Source organism: Alosa sapidissima, chromosome 8, assembly GCF_018492685.1.
Source record: "Alosa sapidissima isolate fAloSap1 chromosome 8, fAloSap1.pri, whole genome shotgun sequence".
Lineage (NCBI taxonomy): Eukaryota > Metazoa > Chordata > Actinopteri > Clupeiformes > Clupeidae > Alosa > Alosa sapidissima.
Window position 1 is genome coordinate 28,702,077 of NC_055964.1, and position 26,682 is coordinate 28,728,758.

Below are 26,682 nucleotides of genomic sequence, written 5' to 3' on the forward strand. Positions count from 1 at the left end.
GGATTTGAACCCGGGACCTCTCGCACCCAAAGCGAGAATCATACCCCTAGACCAACGAGCCGCTGAGTGCTCCCCTGGGTCTTGTTTTGTCAGGACCCCTTGCAGGCCTGAGCAAGTAAAAAATCTGGTCCAAAATTGGCTCTTTTCCTTCAATGCTAACAAAAGAGTTTCGTCTTTGTTTGTTTCGTTAGCGTCGATTCTTGCAGTAAAGTCTGGCGTTTGTTTCGGAAAGAAGGGCTCGTCCGGGAGCTGAACCCGGGACCTCTCGCACCCGAAGCGAGAATCATACCCCTAGACCAACGAGCCTGGGGCAAGGGTACCTTTTATTCAGTGCCTTTCTTCACAACAAATATTTAGAGTGGTCTGCAGGTAAGACCAATCTTTCAGCTTGGTTCCACTGCGCATCAACATTTCCTAAAGTAAGTCCTGGGTAACGAACTGCAGCAGTTCACCGGTGGCAGCTAGCAGCAAAAGTTGCAGAGTTTCACAGAACAGAGGGCTCGTCCGGGATTTGAACCCGGGACCTCTCGCACCCTAAGCGAGAATCATACCCCTAGACCAACGAGCCTGGGGCAAGGGTACCTTTTATTCAGTGCCTTTCTTCACAACAAATATTTAGAGTGGTCTGCAGGTAAGACCAATCTTTCAGCTTGGTTCCACTGCGCATCAACATTTCCTAAAGTAAGTCCTGGGTAACGAACTGAAGCAGTTCACCGGTGGCAGCTAGCAGCAAAAGTTGCAGAGTTTCACAGAACAGAGGGCTCGTCCGGGATTTGAACCCGGGACCTCTCGCACCCTAAGCGAGAATCATACCCCTAGACCAACGAGCCTGGGGCAAGGGTACCTTTTATTCAGTGCCTTTCTTCACAACAAATATTTAGAGTGGTCTGCAGGTAAGACCAATCTTTCAGCTTGGTTCCACTGCGCATCAACATTTCCTAAAGTAAGTCCTGGGTAACGAACTGCAGCAGTTCACCGGTGGCAGCTAGCAGCAAAAGTTGCAGAGTTTCACAGAACAGAGGGCTCGTCCGGGATTTGAACCCGGGACCTCTCGCACCCTAAGCGAGAATCATACCCCTAGACCTACGAGCCACGCTGCGCAAAAGCTTTTGTCGAGCGTTTTGTGCAGCAATATTTAACTGAAAGGAAAGGCAGGTCGGGTGGTGTTGAGTTGCAGAAAAGCTGCCGGCTACATGCTGTACAGCAAAGGAGAGACGATGCTGACACAAACACATCATACTGACAGAAAGTTGCGTGGGAAAGGTCTCGTCCGGGATTTGAACCCCGGACCTCTCGCACCCTAAGCGAGAATCATACCCCTAGACCAACGAGCCACTCTGCTCAAACGCTTATGTCGAGCCTTCTGTGCAGCAATATTTAGCTGAAAGGAAAGGGAGGTGTAGTGTTGTTTAGTTGCAGAAAAGCTGCCGGCTATATGCTGTACAGCAAAGGTAAGACAGTGCTGACACAAGCACCTGATAATGACAAATAGTTGCGTGGGGAAGGACTTGTCTGGGATTTGAACCCGGGACCTCTCGCACCCTAAGCGAGAATCATACCCTAGACCAACAAGCCTTGACTGGCTATGAATTTAGCTGAAAAAACATCAACATAATTTTCTAGATCACTGACGAGAGTTGAAAATTAACACATTTCAATGAAATGCACCTGTAACGCCTGCGGGCTCGTCCGGGATTTGAACCCGGGACCTCTCGCACCCAAAGCGAGAATCATACCCCTAGACCAACGAGCCGCAATGTGATGGCTCAGGGGGAAAAAATATACATCCAACTGAGGCTAAATCTCCACAGCAGAAACGCGTTAGACAGTGAGGCCGACAAAGAATTGGTGAGGAAGCACATAAGGGCTCGTCCGGGATTTGAACCCGGGACCTCTCGCACCCAAAGCGAGAATCATACCCCTAGACCAACGAGCCGCTGAGTGCTACCCTGGGTCTTGTTTTGTCAGGACCCCTTGCAGGCCTGAGCAAGTAAAAAATCTGGTCCAAAATTGGCTCTTTTCCTTCAATGCTAACAAAAGAGTTTCGTCTTTGTTTGTTTCGTTAGCGTCGATTCTTGCAGTAAAGTCTGGCGTTTGTTTCGGAAAGAAGGGCTTGTCCGGGAGTTGAACCCGGGACCTCTCGCACCCGAAGTGAGAATCATACCCCTAGACCAACGAGCCTGGGGCAAGGGTACCTTTTATTCAGTGCCTTTCTTCACAACAAATATTTAGAGTGGTCTGCAGGTAAGACCAATCTTTCAGCTTGGTTCCACTGCGCATCAACATTTCCTAAAGTAAGTCCTGGGTAACGAACTGCAGCAGTTCACCGGTGGCAGCTAGCAGCAAAAGTTGCAGAGTTTCACAGAACAGAGGGCTCGTCCGGGATTTGAACCCGGGACCTCTCGCACCCTAAGCGAGAATCATACCCCTAGACCAACGAGCCTGGGGCAAGGGTACCTTTTATTCAGTGCCTTTCTTCACAACAAATATTTAGAGTGGTCTGCAGGTAAGACCAATCTTTCAGCTTGGTTCCACTGCGCATCAACATTTCCTAAAGTAAGTCCTGGGTAACGAACTGAAGCAGTTCACCGGTGGCAGCTAGCAGCAAAAGTTGCAGAGTTTCACAGAACAGAGGGCTCGTCCGGGATTTGAACCCGGGACCTCTCGCACCCTAAGCGAGAATCATACCCCTAGACCAACGAGCCTGGGGCAAGGGTACCTTTTATTCAGTGCCTTTCTTCACAACAAATATTTAGAGTGGTCTGCAGGTAAGACCAATCTTTCAGCTTGGTTCCACTGCGCATCAACATTTCCTAAAGTAAGTCCTGGGTAACGAACTGCAGCAGTTCACCGGTGGCAGCTAGCAGCAAAAGTTGCAGAGTTTCACAGAACAGAGGGCTCGTCCGGGATTTGAACCCGGGACCTCTCGCACCCTAAGCGAGAATCATACCCCTAGACCTACGAGCCACGCTGCGCAAAAGCTTTTGTCGAGCGTTTTGTGCAGCAATATTTAACTGAAAGGAAAGGCAGGTCGGGTGGTGTTGAGTTGCAGAAAAGCTGCCGGCTACATGCTGTACAGCAAAGGAGAGACGATGCTGACACAAACACATCATACTGACAGAAAGTTGCGTGGGAAAGGTCTCGTCCGGGATTTGAACCCCGGACCTCTCGCACCCTAAGCGAGAATCATACCCCTAGACCAACGAGCCACTCTGCTCAAACGCTTATGTCGAGCCTTCTGTGCAGCAATATTTAGCTGAAAGGAAAGGGAGGTGTAGTGTTGTTTAGTTGCAGAAAAGCTGCCGGCTATATGCTGTACAGCAAAGGTAAGACAGTGCTGACACAAGCACCTGATAATGACAAATAGTTGCGTGGGGAAGGACTTGTCTGGGATTTGAACCCGGGACCTCTCGCACCCTAAGCGAGAATCATACCCTAGACCAACAAGCCTTGACTGGCTATGAATTTAGCTGAAAAAACATCAACATAATTTTCTAGATCACTGACGAGAGTTGAAAATTAACACATTTCAATGAAATGCACCTGTAACGCCTGCGGGCTCGTCCGGGATTTGAACCCGGGACCTCTCGCACCCAAAGCGAGAATCATACCCCTAGACCAACGAGCCGCAATGTGATGGCTCAGGGGGAAAAAATATACATCCAACTGAGGCTAAATCTCCACAGCAGAAACGCGTTAGACAGTGAGGCCGACAAAGAATTGGTGAGGAAGCACATAAGGGCTCGTCCGGGATTTGAACCCGGGACCTCTCGCACCCAAAGCGAGAATCATACCCCTAGACCAACGAGCCGCTGAGTGCTCCCCTGGGTCTTGTTTTGTCAGGACCCCTTGCAGGCCTGAGCAAGTAAAAAATCTGGTCCAAAATTGGCTCTTTTCCTTCAATGTTAACAAAAGAGTTTCGTCTTTGTTTGTTTCGTTAGCGTCGATTCTTGCAGTAAAGTCTGGCGTTTGTTTCGGTAAGAAGGGCTCGTCCGGGAGTTGAACCCGGGACCTCTCGCACCCGAAGCGAGAATCATACCCCTAGACCAACGAGCCTGGGGCAAGGGTACCTTTTATTCAGTGCCTTTCTTCACAACAAATATTTAGAGTGTTCTGCAGGTAAGGCCAATCTTTCAGCTTGGTTCCACTGCGCATCAACATTTCCTAAAGTAAGTCCTGGGTAACGAACTGCAGCAGTTCACCGGTGGCAGCTAGCAGCAAAAGTTGCAGAGTTTCACAGAACAGAGGGCTCGTCCGGGATTTGAACCCGGGACCTCTCGCACCCTAAGCGAGAATCATACCCCTAGACCAAAGAGCCACGCTGCGCAAAAGCTTTTGTCGAGCGTTTTGTGCAGCAATATTTAACTGAAAGGAAAGGCAGGTCGGGTGGTGTTGAGTTGCAGAAAAGCTGCCGGCTACATGCTGTACAGCAAAGGAGAGACGGTGCTGACACAAACACATCATACTGACAGAAAGTTGCGTGGGAAAGGTCTCGTCCGGGATTTGAACCCCGGACCTCTCGCACCCTAAGCGAGAATCATACCCCTAGACCAACGAGCCACTCTGCTCAAACGCTTATGTCGAGCCTTCTGTGCAGCAATATTTAGCTGAAAGGAAAGGGAGGTGTGGTGTTGTTTAGTTGCAGAAAAGCTGCCGGCTATATGCTGTACAGCAAAGGTAAGACAGTGCTGACACAAGCACCTGATAATGACAAATAGTTGCGTGGGGAAGGACTTGTCTGGGATTTGAACCAGGGACCTCTCGCACCCTAAGCGAGAATCATACCCTAGAACAACAAGCCTTGACTGGCTATGAATTTAGCTGAAAAAACAACAACATAATTTTCTAGATCACTGACGAGAGTTGAAAATTAACACATTTCAATGAAACGCACCTGTAACGCCTGCGGGCTCGTCCGGGATTTGAACCCGGGATCTCTCGCACCCAAAGCGAGAATCATACCCCTAGACCAACGAGCCGCAATGTGATGGCTCAGGGGGAAAAAATATACATCCAACTGAGGCTAAATCTCCACAGCAGAAACGCGTTAGACAGTGAGGCCGACAAAGAATTGGTGAGGAAGCACATAAGGGCTCGTCCGGGATTTGAATCCGGGACCTCTCGCACCCAAAGCGAGAATCATACCCCTAGACCAACGAGCCGCTGAGTGCTCCCCTGGGTCTTGTTTTGTCAGGACCCCTTGCAGGCCTGAGCAAGTAAAAAATCTGGTCCAAAATTGGCTCTTTTCCTTCAATGCTAACAAAAGAGTTTCGTCTTTGTTTGTTTCGTTAGCGTCGATTCTTGCAGTAAAGTCTGGCGTTTGTTTCGGAAAGAAGGGCTCGTCCGGGAGTTGAACCCGGGACCTCTCGCACCCGAAGCGAGAATCATACCCCTAGACCAACGAGCCTGGGGCAAGGGTACCTTTTATTCAGTGCCTTTCTTCACAACAAATATTTAGAGTGGTCTGCAGGTAAGACCAATCTTTCAGCTTGGTTCCACTGCGCATCAACATTTCCTAAAGTAAGTCCTGGGTAACGAACTGCAGCAGTTCACCAGTGGCAGCTAGCAGCAAAAGTTGCAGAGTTTCACAGAACAGAGGGCTCGTCCGGGATTTGAACCCGGGACCTCTCGCACCCTAAGCGAGAATCATACCCCTAGACCAACGAGCCTGGGGCAAGGGTACCTTTTATTCAGTGCCTTTCTTCACAACAAATATTTAGAGTGGTCTGCAGGTAAGACCAATCTTTCAGCTTGGTTCCACTGCGCATCAACATTTCCTAAAGTAAGTCCTGGGTAACGAACTGCAGCAGTTCACCGGTGGCAGCTAGCAGCAAAAGTTGCAGAGTTTCACAGAACAGAGGGCTCGTCCGGGATTTGAACCCGGGACCTCTCGCACCCTAAGCGAGAATCATACCCATAGACCAACAAGCCACGCTGCGCAAAAGCTTTTGTCGAGCGTTTTGTGCAGCAATATTTAACTGAAAGGAAAGGCAGGTCGGGTGGTGTTGAGTTGCAGAAAAGCTGCCGGCTACATGCTGTACAGCAAAGGAGAGACGATGCTGACACAAACACATCATACTGACAGAAAGTTACGTGGGAAAGGTCTCGTCCGGGATTTGAACCCCGGACCTCTCGCACCCTAAGCGAGAATCATACCCCTAGACCAACGAGCCACTCTGCTCAAACGCTTATGTCGAGCCTTCTGTGCAGCAATATTTAGCTGAAAGGAAAGGGAGGTGTGGTGTTGTTTAGTTGCAGAAAAGCTGCCGGCTATATGCTGTACAGCAAAGGTAAGACAGTGCTGACACAAGCACCTGATAATGACAAATAGTTGCGTGGGGAAGGACTTGTCTGGGATTTGAACCAGGGACCTCTCGCACCCTAAGCGAGAATCATACCCTAGACCAACAAGCCTTGACTGGCTATGAATTTAGCTGAAAAAACAACAACATAATTTTCTAGATCACTGACGAGAGTTGAAAATTAACACATTTCAATGAAACGCACCTGTAACGCCTGCGGGCTCGTCCGGGATTTGAACCCGGGATCTCTCGCACCCAAAGCGAGAATCATACCCCTAGACCAACGAGCCGCAATGTGATGGCTCAGGGGGAAAAAATATACATCCAACTGAGGCTAAATCTCCACAGCAGAAACGCGTTAGACAGTGAGGCCGACAAAGAATTGGTGAGGAAGCACATAAGGGCTCGTCCGGGATTTGAACCCGGGACCTCTCGCACCCAAAGCGAGAATCATACCCCTAGACCAACGAGCCGCTGAGTGCTCCCCTGGGTCTTGTTTTGTCAGGACCCCTTGCAGGCCTGAGCAAGTAAAAAATCTGGTCCAAAATTGGCTCTTTTCCTTCAATGCTAACAAAAGAGTTTCGTCTTTGTTTGTTTCGTTAGCGTCGATTCTTGCAGTAAAGTCTGGCGTTTGTTTCGGAAAGAAGGGCTCGTCCGGGAGTTGAACCCGGGACCTCTCGCACCCGAAGCGAGAATCATACCCCTAGACCAACGAGCCTGGGGCAAGGGTACCTTTTATTCAGTGCCTTTCTTCACAACAAATATTTAGAGTGGTCTGCAGGTAAGACCAATCTTTCAGCTTGGTTCCACTGCGCATCAACATTTCCTAAAGTAAGTCCTGGGTAACGAACTGCAGCAGTTCACCAGTGGCAGCTAGCAGCAAAAGTTGCAGAGTTTCACAGAACAGAGGGCTCGTCCGGGATTTGAACCCGGGACCTCTCGCACCCTAAGCGAGAATCATACCCCTAGACCAACGAGCCTGGGGCAAGGGTACCTTTTATTCAGTGCCTTTCTTCACAACAAATATTTAGAGTGGTCTGCAGGTAAGACCAATCTTTCAGCTTGGTTCCACTGCGCATCAACATTTCCTAAAGTAAGTCCTGGGTAACGAACTGCAGCAGTTCACCGGTGGCAGCTAGCAGCAAAAGTTGCAGAGTTTCACAGAACAGAGGGCTCGTCCGGGATTTGAACCCGGGACCTCTCGCACCCTAAGCGAGAATCATACCCATAGACCAACAAGCCACGCTGCGCAAAAGCTTTTGTCGAGCGTTTTGTGCAGCAATATTTAACTGAAAGGAAAGGCAGGTCGGGTGGTGTTGAGTTGCAGAAAAGCTGCCGGCTACATGCTGTACAGCAAAGGAGAGACGATGCTGACACAAACACATCATACTGACAGAAAGTTGCGTGGGAAAGGTCTCGTCCGGGATTTGAACCCCGGACCTCTCGCACCCTAAGCGAGAATCATACCCCTAGACCAACGAGCCACTCTGCTCAAACGCTTATGTCGAGCCTTCTGTGCAGCAATATTTAGCTGAAAGGAAAGGGAGGTGTGGTGTTGTTTAGTTGCAGAAAAGCTGCCGGCTATATGCTGTACAGCAAAGGTAAGACAGTGCTGACACAAGCACCTGATAATGACAAATAGTTGCGTGGGGAAGGACTTGTCTGGGATTTGAACCAGGGACCTCTCGCACCCTAAGCGAGAATCATACCCTAGACCAACAAGCCTTGACTGGCTATGAATTTAGCTGAAAAAACAACAACATAATTTTCTAGATCACTGACGAGAGTTGAAAATTAACACATTTCAATGAAACGCACCTGTAACGCCTGCGGGCTCGTCCGGGATTTGAACCCGGGATCTCTCGCACCCAAAGCGAGAATCATACCCCTAGACCAACGAGCCGCAATGTGATGGCTCAGGGGGAAAAAATATACATCCAACTGAGGCTAAATCTCCACAGCAGAAACGCGTTAGACAGTGAGGCCGACAAAGAATTGGTGAGGAAGCACATAAGGGCTCGTCCGGGATTTGAACCCGGGACCTCTCGCACCCAAAGCGAGAATCATACCCCTAGACCAACGAGCCGCTGAGTGCTCCCCTGGGTCTTGTTTTGTCAGGACCCCTTGCAGGCCTGAGCAAGTAAAAAATCTGGTCCAAAATTGGCTCTTTTCCTTCAATGCTAACAAAAGAGTTTCGTCTTTGTTTGTTTCGTTAGCGTCGATTCTTGCAGTAAAGTCTGGCGTTTGTTTCGGAAAGAAGGGCTCGTCCGGGAGTTGAACCCGGGACCTCTCGCACCCGAAGCGAGAATCATACCCCTAGACCAACGAGCCTGGGGCAAGGGTACCTTTTATTCAGTGCCTTTCTTCACAACAAATATTTAGAGTGGTCTGCAGGTAAGACCAATCTTTCAGCTTGGTTCCACTGCGCATCAACATTTCCTAAAGTAAGTCCTGGGTAACGAACTGCAGCAGTTCACCAGTGGCAGCTAGCAGCAAAAGTTGCAGAGTTTCACAGAACAGAGGGCTCGTCCGGGATTTGAACCCGGGACCTCTCGCACCCTAAGCGAGAATCATACCCCTAGACCAACGAGCCTGGGGCAAGGGTACCTTTTATTCAGTGCCTTTCTTCACAACAAATATTTAGAGTGGTCTGCAGGTAAGACCAATCTTTCAGCTTGGTTCCACTGCGCATCAACATTTCCTAAAGTAAGTCCTGGGTAACGAACTGCAGCAGTTCACCGGTGGCAGCTAGCAGCAAAAGTTGCAGAGTTTCACAGAACAGAGGGCTCGTCCGGGATTTCAACCCGGGACCTCTCGCACCCTAAGCGAGAATCATACCCCTAGACCAACGAGCCTGGGGCAAGGGTACCTTTTATTCAGTGCCTTTCTTCACAACAAATATTTAGAGTGGTCTGCAGGTAAGACCAATCTTTCAGCTTGGTTCCACTGCGCATCAACATTTCCTAAAGTAAGTCCTGGGTAACGAACTGCAGCAGTTCACCGGTGGCAGCTAGCAGCAAAAGTTGCAGAGTTTCACAGAACAGAGGGCTCGTCCGGGATTTGAACCCGGGACCTCTCGCACCCTAAGCGAGAATCATACCCCTAGACCAACGAGCCACGCTGCGCAAAAGCTTTTGTCGAGCGTTTTGTGCAGCAATATTTAACTGAAAGGAAAGGCAGGTCGGGTGGTGTTGAGTTGCAGAAAAGCTGCCGGCTACATGCTGTACAGCAAAGGAGAGACGATGCTGACACAAACACATCATACTGACAGAAAGTTGCGTGGGAAAGGTCTCGTCCGGGATTTGAACCCCGGACCTCTCGCACCCTAAGCGAGAATCATACCCCTAGACCAACGAGCCACTCTGCTCAAACGCTTATGTCGAGCCTTCTGTGCAGCAATATTTAGCTGAAAGGAAAGGGAGGTGTGGTGTTGTTTAGTTGCAGAAAAGCTGCCGGCTATATGCTGTACAGCAAAGGTAAGACAGTGCTGACACAAGCACCTGATAATGACAAATAGTTGCGTGGGGAAGGACTTGTCTGGGATTTGAACCCGGGACCTCTCGCACCCTAAGCGAGAATCATACCCTAGACCAACAAGCCTTGACTGGCTATGAATTTAGCTGAAAAAACAACAACATAATTTTCTAGATCACTGACGAGAGTTGAAAATTAACACATTTCAATCAAATGCACCTGTAACGCCTGCGGGCTCGTCCGGGATTTGAACCCGGGACCTCTCGCACCCAAAGCGAGAATCATACCCCTAGACCAACGAGCCGCAACGTGATGGTTCAGGGGGAAAAAATATACATCCAACTGAGGCTAAATCTCCACAGCAGAAACGCGTTAGACAGTGAGGCCGACAAAGAATTGGTGAGGAAGCACAAAAGGGCTCGTCCGGGATTTGAACCCGGGACCTCTCGCACCCAAAGCGAGAATCATACCCCTAGACCAACGAGCCGCTGAGTGCTCCCCTGGGTCTTGTTTTGTCAGGACCCCTTGCAGGCCTGAGCAAGTAAAAAATCTGGTCCAAAATTGGCTCTTTTCCTTCAATGCTAACAAAAGAGTTTCGTCTTTGTTTGTTTCGTTAGCGTCGATTCTTGCAGTAAAGTCTGGCGTTTGTTTCGGAAAGAAGGGCTCGTCCGGGAGTTGAACCCGGGACCTCTCGCACCCGAAGCGAGAATCATACCCCTAGACCAACGAGCCTGGGGGAAGGGTACCTTTTATTCAGTGCCTTTCTTCACAACAAATATTTAGAGTGTTCTGCAGGTAAGGCCAATCTTTCAGCTTGGTTCCACTGCGCATCAACATTTCCTAAAGTAAGTCCTGGGTAACAAACTGCAGCAGTTCACCGGTGGCAGCTAGCAGCAAAAGTTGCAGAGTTTCACAGAACAGATTGCTCGTCCGGGATTTGAACCCGGGACCTCTCGCACCCTAAGCGAGAATCATACCCCTAGACCAACGAGCCACGCTGCGCAAAAGCTTTTGTCGAGCGTTTTGTGCAGCAATATTTAACTGAAAGGAAAGGCAGGTCGGGTGGTGTTGAGTTGCAGAAAAGCTGCCGGCTACATGCTGTACAGCAAAGGAGAGACGGTGCTGACACAAACACATCATACTGACAGAAAGTTGCGTGGGAAAGGTCTCGTCCGGGATTTGAACCCCGGACCTCTCGCACCCTAAGCGAGAATCATACCCCTAGACCAACGAGCCTGGGGCAAGGGTACCTTTTATTCAGTGCCTTTCTTCACAACAAATATTTAGAGTGGTCTGCAGGTAAGACCAATCTTTCAGCTTGGTTCCACTGCGCATCAACATTTCCTAAAGTAAGTCCTGGGTAACGAACTGCAGCAGTTCACCGGTGGCAGCTAGCAGCAAAAGTTGCAGAGTTTCACAGAACAGAGGGCTCGTCCGGGATTTGAACCTGGGACCTCTCGCACCCTAAGCGAGAATCATACCCCTAGACCAACGAGCCTGGGGGAAGGGTACCTTTTATTCAGTGCCTTTCTTCACAACAAATATTTAGAGTGGTCTGCAGGTAAGACCAATCTTTCAGCTTGGTTCCACTGCGCATCAACATTTCCTAAAGTAAGTCCTGGGTAACGAACTGCAGCAGTTCACCGGTGGCAGCTAGCAGCAAAAGTTGCAGAGTTTCACAGAACAGAGGGGTCGTCCGGGATTTGAACCCGGGACCTCTCGCACCCTAAGCGAGAATCATACCCCTAGACCAACGAGCCTGGGGCAAGGGTACCTTTTATTCAGTGCCTTTCTTCACAACAAATATTTAGAGTGGTCTGCAGGTAAGACCAATCTTTCAGCTTGGTTCCACTGCGCATCAACATTTCCTAAAGTAAGTCCTGGGTAACGAACTGCAGCAGTTCACCGGTGGCAGCTAGCAGCAAAAGTTGCAGAGTTTCACAGAACAGAGGGCTCGTCCGGGATTTGAACCCGGGACCTCTCGCACCCTAAGCGAGAATCATACCCCTAGACCAACGAGCCACGCTGCGCAAAAGCTTATGTCGAGCCTTCTGTGCAGCAATATTTAGCTGAAAGGAAAGGGAGGTGTGGTGTTGTTTAGTTGCAGAAAAGCTGCCGGCTATATGCTGTACAGCAAAGGTAAGACAGTGCTGACACAAGCACCTGATAATGACAAATAGTTGCGTGGGGAAGGACTTGTCTGGGATTTGAACCCAGGACCTCTCGCACCCTAAGCGAGAATCATACCCTAGACCAACAAGCCTTGACTGGCTATGAATTTAGCTGAAAAAACAACAACATAATTTTCTAGATCACTGACGAGAGTTGAAAATTAACACATTTCAATGAAATGCACCTGTAACGCCTGCGGGCTCGTCCGGGATTTGAACCCGGGACCTCTCGCACCCAAAGCGAGAATCATACCCCTAGACCAACAAGCCGCAATGTGATGGCTCAGGGGGAAAAAATATACATCCAACTGAGGCTAAATCTCCACAGCAGAAACGCGTTAGACAGTGAGGCCGACAAAGAATTGGTGAGGAAGCACAAAAGGGCTCCTCCGGGATTTGAACCCGGGACCTCTCGCACCCAAAGCGAGAATCATACCCCTAGACCAACGAGCCGCTGAGTGCTCCCCTGGGTCTTGTTTTGTCAGGACCCCTTGCAGGCCTGAGCAAGTAAAAAATCTGGTCCAAAATTGGCTCTTTTCCTTCAATGTTAACAAAAGAGTTTCGTCTTTGTTTGTTTCGTTAGCGTCGATTCTTGCAGTAAAGTCTGGCGTTTGTTTCGGTAAGAAGGGCTCGTCCGGGAGTTGAACCCGGGACCTCTCGCACCCGAAGCGAGAATCATACCCCTAGACCAACGAGCCTGGGGCAAGGGTACCTTTTATTCAGTGCCTTTCTTCACAACAAATATTTAGAGTGTTCTGCAGGTAAGGCCAATCTTTCAGCTTGGTTCCACTGCGCATCAACATTTCCTAAAGTAAGTCCTGGGTAACGAACTGCAGCAGTTCACCGGTGGCAGCTAGCAGCAAAAGTTGCAGAGTTTCACAGAACAGAGGGCTCGTCCGGGATTTGAACCCGGGACCTCTCGCACCCTAAGCGAGAATCATACCCCTAGACCAAAGAGCCACGCTGCGCAAAAGCTTTTGTCGAGCGTTTTGTGCAGCAATATTTAACTGAAAGGAAAGGCAGGTCGGGTGGTGTTGAGTTGCAGAAAAGCTGCCGGCTACATGCTGTACAGCAAAGGAGAGACGGTGCTGACACAAACACATCATACTGACAGAAAGTTGCGTGGGAAAGGTCTCGTCCGGGATTTGAACCCCGGACCTCTCGCACCCTAAGCGAGAATCATACCCCTAGACCAACGAGCCACTCTGCTCAAACGCTTATGTCGAGCCTTCTGTGCAGCAATATTTAGCTGAAAGGAAAGGGAGGTGTGGTGTTGTTTAGTTGCAGAAAAGCTGCCGGCTATATGCTGTACAGCAAAGGTAAGACAGTGCTGACACAAGCACCTGATAATGACAAATAGTTGCGTGGGGAAGGACTTGTCTGGGATTTGAACCAGGGACCTCTCGCACCCTAAGCGAGAATCATACCCTAGACCAACAAGCCTTGACTGGCTATGAATTTAGCTGAAAAAACAACAACATAATTTTCTAGATCACTGACGAGAGTTGAAAATTAACACATTTCAATGAAACGCACCTGTAACGCCTGCGGGCTCGTCCGGGATTTGAACCCGGGATCTCTCGCACCCAAAGCGAGAATCATACCCCTAGACCAACGAGCCGCAATGTGATGGCTCAGGGGGAAAAAATATACATCCAACTGAGGCTAAATCTCCACAGCAGAAACGCGTTAGACAGTGAGGCCGACAAAGAATTGGTGAGGAAGCACATAAGGGCTCGTCCGGGATTTGAATCCGGGACCTCTCGCACCCAAAGCGAGAATCATACCCCTAGACCAACGAGCCGCTGAGTGCTCCCCTGGGTCTTGTTTTGTCAGGACCCCTTGCAGGCCTGAGCAAGTAAAAAATCTGGTCCAAAATTGGCTCTTTTCCTTCAATGCTAACAAAAGAGTTTCGTCTTTGTTTGTTTCGTTAGCGTCGATTCTTGCAGTAAAGTCTGGCGTTTGTTTCGGAAAGAAGGGCTCGTCCGGGAGTTGAACCCGGGACCTCTCGCACCCGAAGCGAGAATCATACCCCTAGACCAACGAGCCTGGGGCAAGGGTACCTTTTATTCAGTGCCTTTCTTCACAACAAATATTTAGAGTGGTCTGCAGGTAAGACCAATCTTTCAGCTTGGTTCCACTGCGCATCAACATTTCCTAAAGTAAGTCCTGGGTAACGAACTGCAGCAGTTCACCAGTGGCAGCTAGCAGCAAAAGTTGCAGAGTTTCACAGAACAGAGGGCTCGTCCGGGATTTGAACCCGGGACCTCTCGCACCCTAAGCGAGAATCATACCCCTAGACCAACGAGCCTGGGGCAAGGGTACCTTTTATTCAGTGCCTTTCTTCACAACAAATATTTAGAGTGGTCTGCAGGTAAGACCAATCTTTCAGCTTGGTTCCACTGCGCATCAACATTTCCTAAAGTAAGTCCTGGGTAACGAACTGCAGCAGTTCACCGGTGGCAGCTAGCAGCAAAAGTTGCAGAGTTTCACAGAACAGAGGGCTCGTCCGGGATTTGAACCCGGGACCTCTCGCACCCTAAGCGAGAATCATACCCATAGACCAACAAGCCACGCTGCGCAAAAGCTTTTGTCGAGCGTTTTGTGCAGCAATATTTAACTGAAAGGAAAGGCAGGTCGGGTGGTGTTGAGTTGCAGAAAAGCTGCCGGCTACATGCTGTACAGCAAAGGAGAGACGATGCTGACACAAACACATCATACTGACAGAAAGTTACGTGGGAAAGGTCTCGTCCGGGATTTGAACCCCGGACCTCTCGCACCCTAAGCGAGAATCATACCCCTAGACCAACGAGCCACTCTGCTCAAACGCTTATGTCGAGCCTTCTGTGCAGCAATATTTAGCTGAAAGGAAAGGGAGGTGTGGTGTTGTTTAGTTGCAGAAAAGCTGCCGGCTATATGCTGTACAGCAAAGGTAAGACAGTGCTGACACAAGCACCTGATAATGACAAATAGTTGCGTGGGGAAGGACTTGTCTGGGATTTGAACCAGGGACCTCTCGCACCCTAAGCGAGAATCATACCCTAGACCAACAAGCCTTGACTGGCTATGAATTTAGCTGAAAAAACAACAACATAATTTTCTAGATCACTGACGAGAGTTGAAAATTAACACATTTCAATGAAACGCACCTGTAACGCCTGCGGGCTCGTCCGGGATTTGAACCCGGGATCTCTCGCACCCAAAGCGAGAATCATACCCCTAGACCAACGAGCCGCAATGTGATGGCTCAGGGGGAAAAAATATACATCCAACTGAGGCTAAATCTCCACAGCAGAAACGCGTTAGACAGTGAGGCCGACAAAGAATTGGTGAGGAAGCACATAAGGGCTCGTCCGGGATTTGAACCCGGGACCTCTCGCACCCAAAGCAAGAATCATACCCCTAGACCAACGAGCCGCTGAGTGCTCCCCTGGGTCTTGTTTTGTCAGGACCCCTTGCAGGCCTGAGCAAGTAAAAAATCTGGTCCAAAATTGGCTCTTTTCCTTCAATGCTAACAAAAGAGTTTCGTCTTTGTTTGTTTCGTTAGCGTCGATTCTTGCAGTAAAGTCTGGCGTTTGTTTCGGAAAGAAGGGCTCGTCCGGGAGTTGAACCCGGGACCTCTCGCACCCGAAGCGAGAATCATACCCCTAGACCAACGAGCCTGGGGCAAGGGTACCTTTTATTCAGTGCCTTTCTTCACAACAAATATTTAGAGTGGTCTGCAGGTAAGACCAATCTTTCAGCTTGGTTCCACTGCGCATCAACATTTCCTAAAGTAAGTCCTGGGTAACGAACTGCAGCAGTTCACCAGTGGCAGCTAGCAGCAAAAGTTGCAGAGTTTCACAGAACAGAGGGCTCGTCCGGGATTTGAACCCGGGACCTCTCGCACCCTAAGCGAGAATCATACCCCTAGACCAACGAGCCTGGGGCAAGGGTACCTTTTATTCAGTGCCTTTCTTCACAACAAATATTTAGAGTGGTCTGCAGGTAAGACCAATCTTTCAGCTTGGTTCCACTGCGCATCAACATTTCCTAAAGTAAGTCCTGGGTAACGAACTGCAGCAGTTCACCGGTGGCAGCTAGCAGCAAAAGTTGCAGAGTTTCACAGAACAGAGGGCTCGTCCGGGATTTCAACCCGGGACCTCTCGCACCCTAAGCGAGAATCATACCCCTAGACCAACGAGCCTGGGGCAAGGGTACCTTTTATTCAGTGCCTTTCTTCACAACAAATATTTAGAGTGGTCTGCAGGTAAGACCAATCTTTCAGCTTGGTTCCACTGCGCATCAACATTTCCTAAAGTAAGTCCTGGGTAACGAACTGCAGCAGTTCACCGGTGGCAGCTAGCAGCAAAAGTTGCAGAGTTTCACAGAACAGAGGGCTCGTCCGGGATTTGAACCCGGGACCTCTCGCACCCTAAGCGAGAATCATACCCCTAGACCAACGAGCCACGCTGCGCAAAAGCTTTTGTCGAGCGTTTTGTGCAGCAATATTTAACTGAAAGGAAAGGCAGGTCGGGTGGTGTTGAGTTGCAGAAAAGCTGCCGGCTACATGCTGTACAGCAAAGGAGAGACGATGCTGACACAAACACATCATACTGACAGAAAGTTGCGTGGGAAAGGTCTCGTCCGGGATTTGAACCCCGGACCTCTCGCACCCTAAGCGAGAATCATACCCCTAGACCAACGAGCCACTCTGCTCAAACGCTTATGTCGAGCCTTCTGTGCAGCAATATTTAGCTGAAAGGAAAGGGAGGTGTGGTGTTGTTTAGTTGCAGAAAAGCTGCCGGCTATATGCTGTACAGCAAAGGTAAGACAGTGCTGACACAAGCACCTGATAATGACAAATAGTTGCGTGGGGAAGGACTTGTCTGGGATTTGAACCAGGGACCTCTCGCACCCTAAGCGAGAATCATACCCTAGACCAACAAGCCTTGACTGGCTATGAATTTAGCTGAAAAAACAACAACATAATTTTCTAGATCACTGACGAGAGTTGAAAATTAACACATTTCAATGAAACGCACCTGTAACGCCTGCGGGCTCGTCCGGGATTTGAACCCGGGATCTCTCGCACCCAAAGCGAGAATCATACCCCTAGACCAACGAGCCGCAATGTGATGGCTCAGGGGGAAAAAATATACATCCAACTGAGGCTAAATCTCCACAGCAGAAACGCGTTAGACAGTGAGGCCGACAAAGAATTGGTGAGGAAGCACATAAGGGCTCGTCCGGGATTTGAACCCGGGACCTCTCGCACCCAAAGCGAGAATCATACCCCTAGACCAACGAGCCGCTGAGTGCTCCCCTGGGTCTTGTTTTGTCAGGACCCCTTGCAGGCCTGAGCAAGTAAAAAATCTGGTCCAAAATTGGCTCTTTTCCTTCAATGCTAACAAAAGAGTTTCGTCTTTGTTTGTTTCGTTAGCGTCGATTCTTGCAGTAAAGTCTGGCGTTTGTTTCGGAAAGAAGGGCTCGTCCGGGAGTTGAACCCGGGACCTCTCGCACCCGAAGCGAGAATCATACCCCTAGACCAACGAGCCTGGGGCAAGGGTACCTTTTATTCAGTGCCTTTCTTCACAACAAATATTTAGAGTGGTCTGCAGGTAAGACCAATCTTTCAGCTTGGTTCCACTGCGCATCAACATTTCCTAAAGTAAGTCCTGGGTAACGAACTGCAGCAGTTCACCAGTGGCAGCTAGCAGCAAAAGTTGCAGAGTTTCACAGAACAGAGGGCTCGTCCGGGATTTGAACCCGGGACCTCTCGCACCCTAAGCGAGAATCATACCCCTAGACCAACGAGCCTGGGGCAAGGGTACCTTTTATTCAGTGCCTTTCTTCACAACAAATATTTAGAGTGGTCTGCAGGTAAGACCAATCTTTCAGCTTGGTTCCACTGCGCATCAACATTTCCTAAAGTAAGTCCTGGGTAACGAACTGCAGCAGTTCACCGGTGGCAGCTAGCAGCAAAAGTTGCAGAGTTTCACAGAACAGAGGGCTCGTCCGGGATTTGAACCCGGGACCTCTCGCACCCTAAGCGAGAATCATACCCATAGACCAACAAGCCACGCTGCGCAAAAGCTTTTGTCGAGCGTTTTGTGCAGCAATATTTAACTGAAAGGAAAGGCAGGTCGGGTGGTGTTGAGTTGCAGAAAAGCTGCCGGCTACATGCTGTACAGCAAAGGAGAGACGATGCTGACACAAACACATCATACTGACAGAAAGTTGCGTGGGAAAGGTCTCGTCCGGGATTTGAACCCCGGACCTCTCGCACCCTAAGCGAGAATCATACCCCTAGACCAACGAGCCACTCTGCTCAAACGCTTATGTCGAGCCTTCTGTGCAGCAATATTTAGCTGAAAGGAAAGGGAGGTGTGGTGTTGTTTAGTTGCAGAAAAGCTGCCGGCTATATGCTGTACAGCAAAGGTAAGACAGTGCTGACACAAGCACCTGATAATGACAAATAGTTGCGTGGGGAAGGACTTGTCTGGGATTTGAACCAGGGACCTCTCGCACCCTAAGCGAGAATCATACCCTAGACCAACAAGCCTTGACTGGCTATGAATTTAGCTGAAAAAACAACAACATAATTTTCTAGATCACTGACGAGAGTTGAAAATTAACACATTTCAATGAAACGCACCTGTAACGCCTGCGGGCTCGTCCGGGATTTGAACCCGGGATCTCTCGCACCCAAAGCGAGAATCATACCCCTAGACCAACGAGCCGCAATGTGATGGCTCAGGGGGAAAAAATATACATCCAACTGAGGCTAAATCTCCACAGCAGAAACGCGTTAGACAGTGAGGCCGACAAAGAATTGGTGAGGAAGCACATAAGGGCTCGTCCGGGATTTGAACCCGGGACCTCTCGCACCCAAAGCGAGAATCATACCCCTAGACCAACGAGCCGCTGAGTGCTCCCCTGGGTCTTGTTTTGTCAGGACCCCTTGCAGGCCTGAGCAAGTAAAAAATCTGGTCCAAAATTGGCTCTTTTCCTTCAATGCTAACAAAAGAGTTTCGTCTTTGTTTGTTTCGTTAGCGTCGATTCTTGCAGTAAAGTCTGGCGTTTGTTTCGGAAAGAAGGGCTCGTCCGGGAGTTGAACCCGGGACCTCTCGCACCCGAAGCGAGAATCATACCCCTAGACCAACGAGCCTGGGGCAAGGGTACCTTTTATTCAGTGCCTTTCTTCACAACAAATATTTAGAGTGGTCTGCAGGTAAGACCAATCTTTCAGCTTGGTTCCACTGCGCATCAACATTTCCTAAAGTAAGTCCTGGGTAACGAACTGCAGCAGTTCACCGGTGGCAGCTAGCAGCAAAAGTTGCAGAGTTTCACAGAACAGAGGGCTCGTCCGGGATTTCAACCCGGGACCTCTCGCACCCTAAGCGAGAATCATACCCCTAGACCAACGAGCCTGGGGCAAGGGTACCTTTTATTCAGTGCCTTTCTTCACAACAAATATTTAGAGTGGTCTGCAGGTAAGACCAATCTTTCAGCTTGGTTCCACTGCGCATCAACATTTCCTAAAGTAAGTCCTGGGTAACGAACTGCAGCAGTTCACCGGTGGCAGCTAGCAGCAAAAGTTGCAGAGTTTCACAGAACAGAGGGCTCGTCCGGGATTTGAACCCGGGACCTCTCGCACCCTAAGCGAGAATCATACCCCTAGACCAACGAGCCACGCTGCGCAAAAGCTTTTGTCGAGCGTTTTGTGCAGCAATATTTAACTGAAAGGAAAGGCAGGTCGGGTGGTGTTGAGTTGCAGAAAAGCTGCCGGCTACATGCTGTACAGCAAAGGAGAGACGATGCTGACACAAACACATCATACTGACAGAAAGTTGCGTGGGAAAGGTCTCGTCCGGGATTTGAACCCCGGACCTCTCGCACCCTAAGCGAGAATCATACCCCTAGACCAACGAGCCACTCTGCTCAAACGCTTATGTCGAGCCTTCTGTGCAGCAATATTTAGCTGAAAGGAAAGGGAGGTGTGGTGTTGTTTAGTTGCAGAAAAGCTGCCGGCTATATGCTGTACAGCAAAGGTAAGACAGTGCTGACACAAGCACCTGATAATGACAAATAGTTGCGTGGGGAAGGACTTGTCTGGGATTTGAACCAGGGACCTCTCGCACCCTAAGCGAGAATCATACCCTAGACCAACAAGCCTTGACTGGCTATGAATTTAGCTGAAAAAACAACAACATAATTTTCTAGATCACTGACGAGAGTTGAAAATTAACACATTTCAATGAAACGCACCTGTAACGCCTGCGGGCTCGTCCGGGATTTGAACCCGGGATCTCTCGCACCCAAAGCGAGAATCATACCCCTAGACCAACGAGCCGCAATGTGATGGCTCAGGGGGAAAAAATATACATCCAACTGAGGCTAAATCTTCACAGCAGAAACGCGTTAGACAGTGAGGCCGACAAAGAATTGGTGAGGAAGCACATAAGGGCTCGTCCGGGATTTGAACCCGGGACCTCTCGCACCCAAAGCGAGAATCATACCCCTAGACCAACGAGCCGCTGAGTGCTCCCCTGGGTCTTGTTTTGTCAGGACCCCTTGCAGGCCTGAGCAAGTAAAAAATCTGGTCCAAAATTGGCTCTTTTCCTTCAATGCTAACAAAAGAGTTTCGTCTTTGTTTGTTTCGTTAGCGTCGATTCTTGCAGTAAAGTCTGGCGTTTGTTTCGGAAAGAAGGGCTCGTCCGGGAGTTGAACCCGGGACCTCTCGCACCCGAAGCGAGAATCATACCCCTAGACCAACGAGCCTGGGGCAAGGGTACCTTTTATTCAGTGCCTTTCTTCACAACAAATATTTAGAGTGGTCTGCAGGTAAGACCAATCTTTCAGCTTGGTTCCACTGCGCATCAACATTTCCTAAAGTAAGTCCTGGGTAACGAACTGCAGCAGTTCACCGGTGGCAGCTAGCAGCAAAAGTTGCAGAGTTTCACAGAACAGAGGGCTCGTCCGGGATTTGAACCCGGGACCTCTCGCACCCTAAGCGAGAATCATACCCCTAGACCAACGAGCCACGCTGCGCAAAAGCTTTTGTCGAGCGTTTTGTGCAGCAATATTTAACTGAAAGGAAAGGCAGGTCGGGTGGTGTTGAGTTGCAGAAAAGCTGCCGGCTACATGCTGTACAGCAAAGGAGAGACGATGCTGACACAAACACATCATACTGACAGAAAGTTGCGTGGGAAAGGTCTCGTCCGGGATTTGAACCCCGGACCTCTCGCACCCTAAGCGAGAATCATACCCCTAGACCAACGAGCCACTCTGCTCAAACGCTTATGTCGAGCCTTCTGTGCAGCAATATTTAGCTGAAAGGAAAGGGAGGTGTGGTGTTGTTTAGTTGCAGAAAAGCTGCCGGCTATATGCTGTACAGCAAAGGTAAGACAGTGCTGACACAAGCACCTGATAATGACAAATAGTTGCGTGGGGAAGGACTTGTCTGGGATTTGAACCCGGGACCTCTCGCACCCTAAGCGAGAATCATACCCTAGACCAACAAGCCTTGACTGGCTATGAATTTAGCTGAAAAAACAACAACATAATTTTCTAGATCACTGACGAGAGTTGAAAATTAACACATTTCAATCAAATGCACCTGTAACGCCTGCGGGCTCGTCCGGGATTTGAACCCGGGACCTCTCGCACCCAAAGCGAGAATCATACCCCTAGACCAACGAGCCGCAACGTGATGGTTCAGGGGGAAAAAATATACATCCAACTGAGGCTAAATCTCCACAGCAGAAACGCGTTAGACAGTGAGGCCGACAAAGAATTGGTGAGGAAGCACAAAAGGGCTCGTCCGGGATTTGAACCCGGGACCTCTCGCACCCAAAGCGAGAATCATACCCCTAGACCAACGAGCCGCTGAGTGCTCCCCTGGGTCTTGTTTTGTCAGGACCCCTTGCAGGCCTGAGCAAGTAAAAAATCTGGTCCAAAATTGGCTCTTTTCCTTCAATGCTAACAAAAGAGTTTCGTCTTTGTTTGTTTCGTTAGCGTCGATTCTTGCAGTAAAGTCTGGCGTTTGTTTCGGAAAGAAGGGCTCGTCCGGGAGTTGAACCCGGGACCTCTCGCACCCGAAGCGAGAATCATACCCCTAGACCAACGAGCCTGGGGGAAGGGTACCTTTTATTCAGTGCCTTTCTTCACAACAAATATTTAGAGTGTTCTGCAGGTAAGGCCAATCTTTCAGCTTGGTTCCACTGCGCATCAACATTTCCTAAAGTAAGTCCTGGGTAACAAACTGCAGCAGTTCACCGGTGGCAGCTAGCAGCAAAAGTTGCAGAGTTTCACAGAACAGATTGCTCGTCCGGGATTTGAACCCGGGACCTCTCGCACCCTAAGCGAGAATCATACCCCTAGACCAACGAGCCACGCTGCGCAAAAGCTTTTGTCGAGCGTTTTGTGCAGCAATATTTAACTGAAAGGAAAGGCAGGTCGGGTGGTGTTGAGTTGCAGAAAAGCTGCCGGCTACATGCTGTACAGCAAAGGAGAGACGGTGCTGACACAAACACATCATACTGACAGAAAGTTGCGTGGGAAAGGTCTCGTCCGGGATTTGAACCCCGGACCTCTCGCACCCTAAGCGAGAATCATACCCCTAGACCAACGAGCCTGGGGCAAGGGTACCTTTTATTCAGTGCCTTTCTTCACAACAAATATTTAGAGTGGTCTGCAGGTAAGACCAATCTTTCAGCTTGGTTCCACTGCGCATCAACATTTCCTAAAGTAAGTCCTGGGTAACGAACTGCAGCAGTTCACCGGTGGCAGCTAGCAGCAAAAGTTGCAGAGTTTCACAGAACAGAGGGCTCGTCCGGGATTTGAACCTGGGACCTCTCGCACCCTAAGCGAGAATCATACCCCTAGACCAACGAGCCTGGGGGAAGGGTACCTTTTATTCAGTGCCTTTCTTCACAACAAATATTTAGAGTGGTCTGCAGGTAAGACCAATCTTTCAGCTTGGTTCCACTGCGCATCAACATTTCCTAAAGTAAGTCCTGGGTAACGAACTGCAGCAGTTCACCGGTGGCAGCTAGCAGCAAAAGTTGCAGAGTTTCACAGAACAGAGGGGTCGTCCGGGATTTGAACCCGGGACCTCTCGCACCCTAAGCGAGAATCATACCCCTAGACCAACGAGCCTGGGGCAAGGGTACCTTTTATTCAGTGCCTTTCTTCACAACAAATATTTAGAGTGGTCTGCAGGTAAGACCAATCTTTCAGCTTGGTTCCACTGCGCATCAACATTTCCTAAAGTAAGTCCTGGGTAACGAACTGCAGCAGTTCACCGGTGGCAGCTAGCAGCAAAAGTTGCAGAGTTTCACAGAACAGAGGGCTCGTCCGGGATTTGAACCCGGGACCTCTCGCACCCTAAGCGAGAATCATACCCCTAGACCAACGAGCCACGCTGCGCAAAAGCTTATGTCGAGCCTTCTGTGCAGCAATATTTAGCTGAAAGGAAAGGGAGGTGTGGTGTTGTTTAGTTGCAGAAAAGCTGCCGGCTATATGCTGTACAGCAAAGGTAAGACAGTGCTGACACAAGCACCTGATAATGACAAATAGTTGCGTGGGGAAGGACTTGTCTGGGATTTGAACCCGGGACCTCTCGCACCCTAAGCGAGAATCATACCCTAGACCAACAAGCCTTGACTGGCTATGAATTTAGCTGAAAAAACAACAACATAATTTTCTAGATCACTGACGAGAGTTGAAAATTAACACATTTCAATGAAATGCACCTGTAACGCCTGCGGGCTCGTCCGGGATTTGAACCCGGGACCTCTCGCACCCAAAGCGAGAATCATACCCCTAGACCAACGAGCCGCAACGTGATGGTTCAGGGGGAAAAAATATACATCCAACTGAGGCTAAATCTCCACAGCAGAAACGCGTTAGACAGTGAGGCCGACAAAGAATTGGTGAGGAAGCACAAAAGGGCTCGTCCGGGATTTGAACCCGGGACCTCTCGCACCCAAAGCGAGAATCATACCCCTAGACCAACGAGCCGCTGAGTGCTCCCCTGGGTCTTGTTTTGTCAGGACCCCTTGCAGGCCTGAGCAAGTAAAAAATCTGGTCCAAAATTGGCTCTTTTCCTTCAATGCTAACAAAAGAGTTTCGTCTTTGTTTGTTTCGTTAGCGTCGATTCTTGCAGTAAAGTCTGGCGTTTGTTTCGGAAAGAAGGGCTCGTCCGGGAGTTGAACCCGGGACCTCTCGCACCCGAAGCGAGAATCATACCCCTAGACCAACGAGCCTGGGGGAAGGGTACCTTTTATTCAGTGCCTTTCTTCACAACAAATATTTAGAGTGTTCTGCAGGTAAGGCCAATCTTTCAGCTTGGTTCCACTGCGCATCAACATTTCCTAAAGTAAGTCCTGGGTAACGAACTGCAGCAGTTCACCGGTGGCAGCTAGCAGCAAAAGTTGCAGAGTTTCACAGAACAGAGGGCTCGTCCGGGATTTGAACCCGGGACCTCTCGCACCCTAAGCGAGAATCATACCCCTAGACCAACGAGCCTGGGGCAAGGGTAGCTTTTATTCAGTGCCTTTCTTCACAACAAATATTTAGAGTGGTCTGCAGGTAAGACCAATCTTTCAGCTTGGTTCCACTGCGCATCAACATTTCCTAAAGTAAGTCCTGGGTAACGAACTGCAGCAGTTCACCGGTGGCAGCTAGCAGCAAAAGTTGCAGAGTTTCACAGAACAGAGGGCTCGTCCGGGATTTGAACCCGGGACCTCTCGCACCCTAAGCGAGAATCATACCCCTAGACCAACGAGCCTGGGGCAAGGGTACCTTTTATTCAGTGCCTTTCTTCACAACAAATATTTAGAGTGGTCTGCAGGTAAGACCAATCTTTCAGCTTGGTTCCACTGCGCATCAACATTTCCTAAAGTAAGTCCTGGGTAACGAACTGCAGCAGTTCACCGGTGGCAGCTAGCAGCAAAAGTTGCAGAGTTTCACAGAACAGAGGGCTCGTCCGGGATTTGAACCCGGGACCTCTCGCACCCTAAGCGAGAATCATACCCCTAGACCAACGAGCCACGCTGCGCAAAAGCTTTTGTCGAGCGTTTTGTGCAGCAATATTTAACTGAAAGGAAAGGCAGGTCGGGTGGTGTTGAGTTGCAGAAAAGCTGCCGGCTACATGCTGTACAGCAAAGGAGAGACGATGCTGACACAAACACATCATACTGACAGAAAGTTGCGTGGGAAAGGTCTCGTCCGGGATTTGAACCCCGGACCTCTCGCACCCTAAGCGAGAATCATACCCCTAGACCAACGAGCCACTCTGCTCAAACGCTTATGTCGAGCCTTCTGTGCAGCAATATTTAGCTGAAAGGAAAGGGAGGTGTGGTGTTGTTTAGTTGCAGAAAAGCTGCCGGCTATATGCTGTACAGCAAAGGTAAGACAGTGCTGACACAAGCACCTGATAATGACAAATAGTTGCGTGGGGAAGGACTTGTCTGGGATTTGAACCCGGGACCTCTCGCACCCTAAGCGAGAATCATACCCTAGACCAACAAGCCTTGACTGGCTATGAATTTAGCTGAAAAAACAACAACATAATTTTCTAGATCACTGACGAGAGTTGAAAATTAACACATTTCAATGAAATGCACCTGTAACGCCTGCGGGCTCGTCCGGGATTTGAACCCGGGACCTCTCGCACCCAAAGCGAGAATCATACCCCTAGACCAACGAGCCGCAATGTGATGGCTCAGGGGGAAAAAATATACATCCAACTGAGGCTAAATCTCCACAGCAGAAACGCGTTAGACAGTGAGGCCGACAAAGAATTGGTGAGGAAGCACATAAGGGCTCGTCCGGGATTTGAACCCGGGACCTCTCGCACCCAAAGCGAGAATCATACCCCTAGACCAACGAGCCGCTGAGTGCTCCCCTGGGTCTTGTTTTGTCAGGACCCCTTGCAGGCCTGAGCAAGTAAAAAATCTGGTCCAAAATTGGCTCTTTTCCTTCAATGCTAACAAAAGAGTTTCGTCTTTGTTTGTTTCGTTAGCGTCGATTCTTGCAGTAAAGTCTGGCGTTTGTTTCGGAAAGAAGGGCTCGTCCGGGAGTTGAACCCGGGACCTCTCGCACCCGAAGCGAGAATCATACCCCTAGACCAACGAGCCTGGGGCAAGGGTACCTTTTATTCAGTGCCTTTCTTCACAACAAATATTTAGAGTGGTCTGCAGGTAAGACCAATCTTTCAGCTTGGTTCCACTGCGCATCAACATTTCCTAAAGTAAGTCCTGGGTAACGAACTGCAGCAGTTCACCGGTGGCAGCTAGCAGCAAAAGTTGCAGAGTTTCACAGAACAGAGGGCTCGTCCGGGATTTGAACCCGGGACCTCTCGCACCCTAAGCGAGAATCATACCCCTAGACCAACGAGCCACGCTGCGCAAAAGCTTTTGTCGAGCGTTTTGTGCAGCAATATTTAACTGAAAGGAAAGGCAGGTCGGGTGGTGTTGAGTTGCAGAAAAGCTGCCGGCTACATGCTGTACAGCAAAGGAGAGACGGTGCTGACACAAACACATCATACTGACAGAAAGTTGCGTGGGAAAGGTCTCGTCCGGGATTTGAACCCCGGACCTCTCGCACCCTAAGCGAGAATCATACCCCTAGACCAACGAGCCACTCTGCTCAAACGCTTATGTCGAGCCTTCTGTGCAGCAATATTTAGCTGAAAGGAAAGGGAGGTGTGGTGTTGTTTAGTTGCAGAAAAGCTGCCGGCTATATGC

The 26,682-nt window shown here is 49.6% G+C and overlaps 53 non-coding genes across 53 annotated transcripts in view; all 53 read right to left on the minus strand.

Moving 5' to 3' along the window:
* trnap-ugg overlaps nt 1-61 on the minus strand; it is a 72-nt gene extending 11 nt beyond the window's left edge. Inside the window, exon 1 of the tRNA in view lies at nt 1-61. This exon is cut by the window's left edge and continues 11 nt beyond it. This is a non-coding gene — a tRNA (tRNA-Pro).
* A 173-nt stretch (nt 62-234) lies between these two features.
* On the minus strand, nt 235-306 carry trnap-cgg. Its single transcript has one exon. It is a non-coding gene; the product is annotated as a tRNA-Pro (tRNA).
* Nucleotides 307-496: 190 nt separating this feature from the next.
* trnap-agg lies at nt 497-568 on the minus strand. Its single transcript has one exon. It is a non-coding gene; the product is annotated as a tRNA-Pro (tRNA).
* Nucleotides 569-758: 190 nt separating this feature from the next.
* Nucleotides 759-830, minus strand: trnap-agg. Its single transcript has one exon. It is a non-coding gene; the product is annotated as a tRNA-Pro (tRNA).
* An 851-nt stretch (nt 831-1,681) lies between these two features.
* Nucleotides 1,682-1,753, minus strand: trnap-ugg. Its single transcript has one exon. It is a non-coding gene; the product is annotated as a tRNA-Pro (tRNA).
* Nucleotides 1,754-1,864: 111 nt separating this feature from the next.
* Nucleotides 1,865-1,936, minus strand: trnap-ugg. The gene has a single exon. It is a non-coding gene; the product is annotated as a tRNA-Pro (tRNA).
* A 435-nt stretch (nt 1,937-2,371) lies between these two features.
* Nucleotides 2,372-2,443, minus strand: trnap-agg. Its single transcript has one exon. It is a non-coding gene; the product is annotated as a tRNA-Pro (tRNA).
* Nucleotides 2,444-2,633: 190 nt separating this feature from the next.
* Nucleotides 2,634-2,705, minus strand: trnap-agg. The gene has a single exon. It is a non-coding gene; the product is annotated as a tRNA-Pro (tRNA).
* An 851-nt stretch (nt 2,706-3,556) lies between these two features.
* trnap-ugg lies at nt 3,557-3,628 on the minus strand. The gene has a single exon. It is a non-coding gene; the product is annotated as a tRNA-Pro (tRNA).
* A 111-nt stretch (nt 3,629-3,739) lies between these two features.
* On the minus strand, nt 3,740-3,811 carry trnap-ugg. Its single transcript has one exon. It is a non-coding gene; the product is annotated as a tRNA-Pro (tRNA).
* A 173-nt stretch (nt 3,812-3,984) lies between these two features.
* trnap-cgg lies at nt 3,985-4,056 on the minus strand. Its single transcript has one exon. It is a non-coding gene; the product is annotated as a tRNA-Pro (tRNA).
* Nucleotides 4,057-5,335: 1,279 nt separating this feature from the next.
* trnap-cgg lies at nt 5,336-5,407 on the minus strand. Its single transcript has one exon. It is a non-coding gene; the product is annotated as a tRNA-Pro (tRNA).
* A 190-nt stretch (nt 5,408-5,597) lies between these two features.
* trnap-agg lies at nt 5,598-5,669 on the minus strand. The gene has a single exon. It is a non-coding gene; the product is annotated as a tRNA-Pro (tRNA).
* A 1,034-nt stretch (nt 5,670-6,703) lies between these two features.
* On the minus strand, nt 6,704-6,775 carry trnap-ugg. The gene has a single exon. It is a non-coding gene; the product is annotated as a tRNA-Pro (tRNA).
* Nucleotides 6,776-6,948: 173 nt separating this feature from the next.
* On the minus strand, nt 6,949-7,020 carry trnap-cgg. The gene has a single exon. It is a non-coding gene; the product is annotated as a tRNA-Pro (tRNA).
* Nucleotides 7,021-7,210: 190 nt separating this feature from the next.
* Nucleotides 7,211-7,282, minus strand: trnap-agg. The gene has a single exon. It is a non-coding gene; the product is annotated as a tRNA-Pro (tRNA).
* Nucleotides 7,283-8,316: 1,034 nt separating this feature from the next.
* On the minus strand, nt 8,317-8,388 carry trnap-ugg. The gene has a single exon. It is a non-coding gene; the product is annotated as a tRNA-Pro (tRNA).
* A 173-nt stretch (nt 8,389-8,561) lies between these two features.
* Nucleotides 8,562-8,633, minus strand: trnap-cgg. Its single transcript has one exon. It is a non-coding gene; the product is annotated as a tRNA-Pro (tRNA).
* Nucleotides 8,634-8,823: 190 nt separating this feature from the next.
* On the minus strand, nt 8,824-8,895 carry trnap-agg. The gene has a single exon. It is a non-coding gene; the product is annotated as a tRNA-Pro (tRNA).
* A 452-nt stretch (nt 8,896-9,347) lies between these two features.
* trnap-agg lies at nt 9,348-9,419 on the minus strand. The gene has a single exon. It is a non-coding gene; the product is annotated as a tRNA-Pro (tRNA).
* A 589-nt stretch (nt 9,420-10,008) lies between these two features.
* trnap-ugg lies at nt 10,009-10,080 on the minus strand. The gene has a single exon. It is a non-coding gene; the product is annotated as a tRNA-Pro (tRNA).
* Nucleotides 10,081-10,191: 111 nt separating this feature from the next.
* trnap-ugg lies at nt 10,192-10,263 on the minus strand. Its single transcript has one exon. It is a non-coding gene; the product is annotated as a tRNA-Pro (tRNA).
* A 173-nt stretch (nt 10,264-10,436) lies between these two features.
* Nucleotides 10,437-10,508, minus strand: trnap-cgg. Its single transcript has one exon. It is a non-coding gene; the product is annotated as a tRNA-Pro (tRNA).
* A 1,218-nt stretch (nt 10,509-11,726) lies between these two features.
* On the minus strand, nt 11,727-11,798 carry trnap-agg. The gene has a single exon. It is a non-coding gene; the product is annotated as a tRNA-Pro (tRNA).
* A 775-nt stretch (nt 11,799-12,573) lies between these two features.
* On the minus strand, nt 12,574-12,645 carry trnap-cgg. Its single transcript has one exon. It is a non-coding gene; the product is annotated as a tRNA-Pro (tRNA).
* Nucleotides 12,646-13,924: 1,279 nt separating this feature from the next.
* Nucleotides 13,925-13,996, minus strand: trnap-cgg. The gene has a single exon. It is a non-coding gene; the product is annotated as a tRNA-Pro (tRNA).
* Nucleotides 13,997-14,186: 190 nt separating this feature from the next.
* trnap-agg lies at nt 14,187-14,258 on the minus strand. The gene has a single exon. It is a non-coding gene; the product is annotated as a tRNA-Pro (tRNA).
* A 1,279-nt stretch (nt 14,259-15,537) lies between these two features.
* trnap-cgg lies at nt 15,538-15,609 on the minus strand. Its single transcript has one exon. It is a non-coding gene; the product is annotated as a tRNA-Pro (tRNA).
* Nucleotides 15,610-15,799: 190 nt separating this feature from the next.
* Nucleotides 15,800-15,871, minus strand: trnap-agg. The gene has a single exon. It is a non-coding gene; the product is annotated as a tRNA-Pro (tRNA).
* Nucleotides 15,872-16,323: 452 nt separating this feature from the next.
* trnap-agg lies at nt 16,324-16,395 on the minus strand. The gene has a single exon. It is a non-coding gene; the product is annotated as a tRNA-Pro (tRNA).
* A 772-nt stretch (nt 16,396-17,167) lies between these two features.
* Nucleotides 17,168-17,239, minus strand: trnap-ugg. Its single transcript has one exon. It is a non-coding gene; the product is annotated as a tRNA-Pro (tRNA).
* A 173-nt stretch (nt 17,240-17,412) lies between these two features.
* trnap-cgg lies at nt 17,413-17,484 on the minus strand. The gene has a single exon. It is a non-coding gene; the product is annotated as a tRNA-Pro (tRNA).
* A 190-nt stretch (nt 17,485-17,674) lies between these two features.
* Nucleotides 17,675-17,746, minus strand: trnap-agg. The gene has a single exon. It is a non-coding gene; the product is annotated as a tRNA-Pro (tRNA).
* A 1,034-nt stretch (nt 17,747-18,780) lies between these two features.
* On the minus strand, nt 18,781-18,852 carry trnap-ugg. The gene has a single exon. It is a non-coding gene; the product is annotated as a tRNA-Pro (tRNA).
* A 173-nt stretch (nt 18,853-19,025) lies between these two features.
* trnap-cgg lies at nt 19,026-19,097 on the minus strand. The gene has a single exon. It is a non-coding gene; the product is annotated as a tRNA-Pro (tRNA).
* Nucleotides 19,098-19,549: 452 nt separating this feature from the next.
* On the minus strand, nt 19,550-19,621 carry trnap-agg. Its single transcript has one exon. It is a non-coding gene; the product is annotated as a tRNA-Pro (tRNA).
* Nucleotides 19,622-20,393: 772 nt separating this feature from the next.
* trnap-ugg lies at nt 20,394-20,465 on the minus strand. The gene has a single exon. It is a non-coding gene; the product is annotated as a tRNA-Pro (tRNA).
* Nucleotides 20,466-20,638: 173 nt separating this feature from the next.
* On the minus strand, nt 20,639-20,710 carry trnap-cgg. Its single transcript has one exon. It is a non-coding gene; the product is annotated as a tRNA-Pro (tRNA).
* Nucleotides 20,711-20,900: 190 nt separating this feature from the next.
* Nucleotides 20,901-20,972, minus strand: trnap-agg. Its single transcript has one exon. It is a non-coding gene; the product is annotated as a tRNA-Pro (tRNA).
* Nucleotides 20,973-21,561: 589 nt separating this feature from the next.
* Nucleotides 21,562-21,633, minus strand: trnap-ugg. The gene has a single exon. It is a non-coding gene; the product is annotated as a tRNA-Pro (tRNA).
* A 111-nt stretch (nt 21,634-21,744) lies between these two features.
* On the minus strand, nt 21,745-21,816 carry trnap-ugg. The gene has a single exon. It is a non-coding gene; the product is annotated as a tRNA-Pro (tRNA).
* A 173-nt stretch (nt 21,817-21,989) lies between these two features.
* trnap-cgg lies at nt 21,990-22,061 on the minus strand. The gene has a single exon. It is a non-coding gene; the product is annotated as a tRNA-Pro (tRNA).
* Nucleotides 22,062-23,279: 1,218 nt separating this feature from the next.
* On the minus strand, nt 23,280-23,351 carry trnap-agg. The gene has a single exon. It is a non-coding gene; the product is annotated as a tRNA-Pro (tRNA).
* A 347-nt stretch (nt 23,352-23,698) lies between these two features.
* On the minus strand, nt 23,699-23,770 carry trnap-ugg. The gene has a single exon. It is a non-coding gene; the product is annotated as a tRNA-Pro (tRNA).
* Nucleotides 23,771-23,881: 111 nt separating this feature from the next.
* On the minus strand, nt 23,882-23,953 carry trnap-ugg. Its single transcript has one exon. It is a non-coding gene; the product is annotated as a tRNA-Pro (tRNA).
* A 173-nt stretch (nt 23,954-24,126) lies between these two features.
* On the minus strand, nt 24,127-24,198 carry trnap-cgg. The gene has a single exon. It is a non-coding gene; the product is annotated as a tRNA-Pro (tRNA).
* A 190-nt stretch (nt 24,199-24,388) lies between these two features.
* Nucleotides 24,389-24,460, minus strand: trnap-agg. The gene has a single exon. It is a non-coding gene; the product is annotated as a tRNA-Pro (tRNA).
* Nucleotides 24,461-24,650: 190 nt separating this feature from the next.
* Nucleotides 24,651-24,722, minus strand: trnap-agg. The gene has a single exon. It is a non-coding gene; the product is annotated as a tRNA-Pro (tRNA).
* A 190-nt stretch (nt 24,723-24,912) lies between these two features.
* On the minus strand, nt 24,913-24,984 carry trnap-agg. The gene has a single exon. It is a non-coding gene; the product is annotated as a tRNA-Pro (tRNA).
* Nucleotides 24,985-25,573: 589 nt separating this feature from the next.
* Nucleotides 25,574-25,645, minus strand: trnap-ugg. The gene has a single exon. It is a non-coding gene; the product is annotated as a tRNA-Pro (tRNA).
* A 111-nt stretch (nt 25,646-25,756) lies between these two features.
* On the minus strand, nt 25,757-25,828 carry trnap-ugg. Its single transcript has one exon. It is a non-coding gene; the product is annotated as a tRNA-Pro (tRNA).
* A 173-nt stretch (nt 25,829-26,001) lies between these two features.
* Nucleotides 26,002-26,073, minus strand: trnap-cgg. The gene has a single exon. It is a non-coding gene; the product is annotated as a tRNA-Pro (tRNA).
* A 190-nt stretch (nt 26,074-26,263) lies between these two features.
* On the minus strand, nt 26,264-26,335 carry trnap-agg. Its single transcript has one exon. It is a non-coding gene; the product is annotated as a tRNA-Pro (tRNA).
* Between the last annotated feature and the right edge of the window lie 347 nt (nt 26,336-26,682).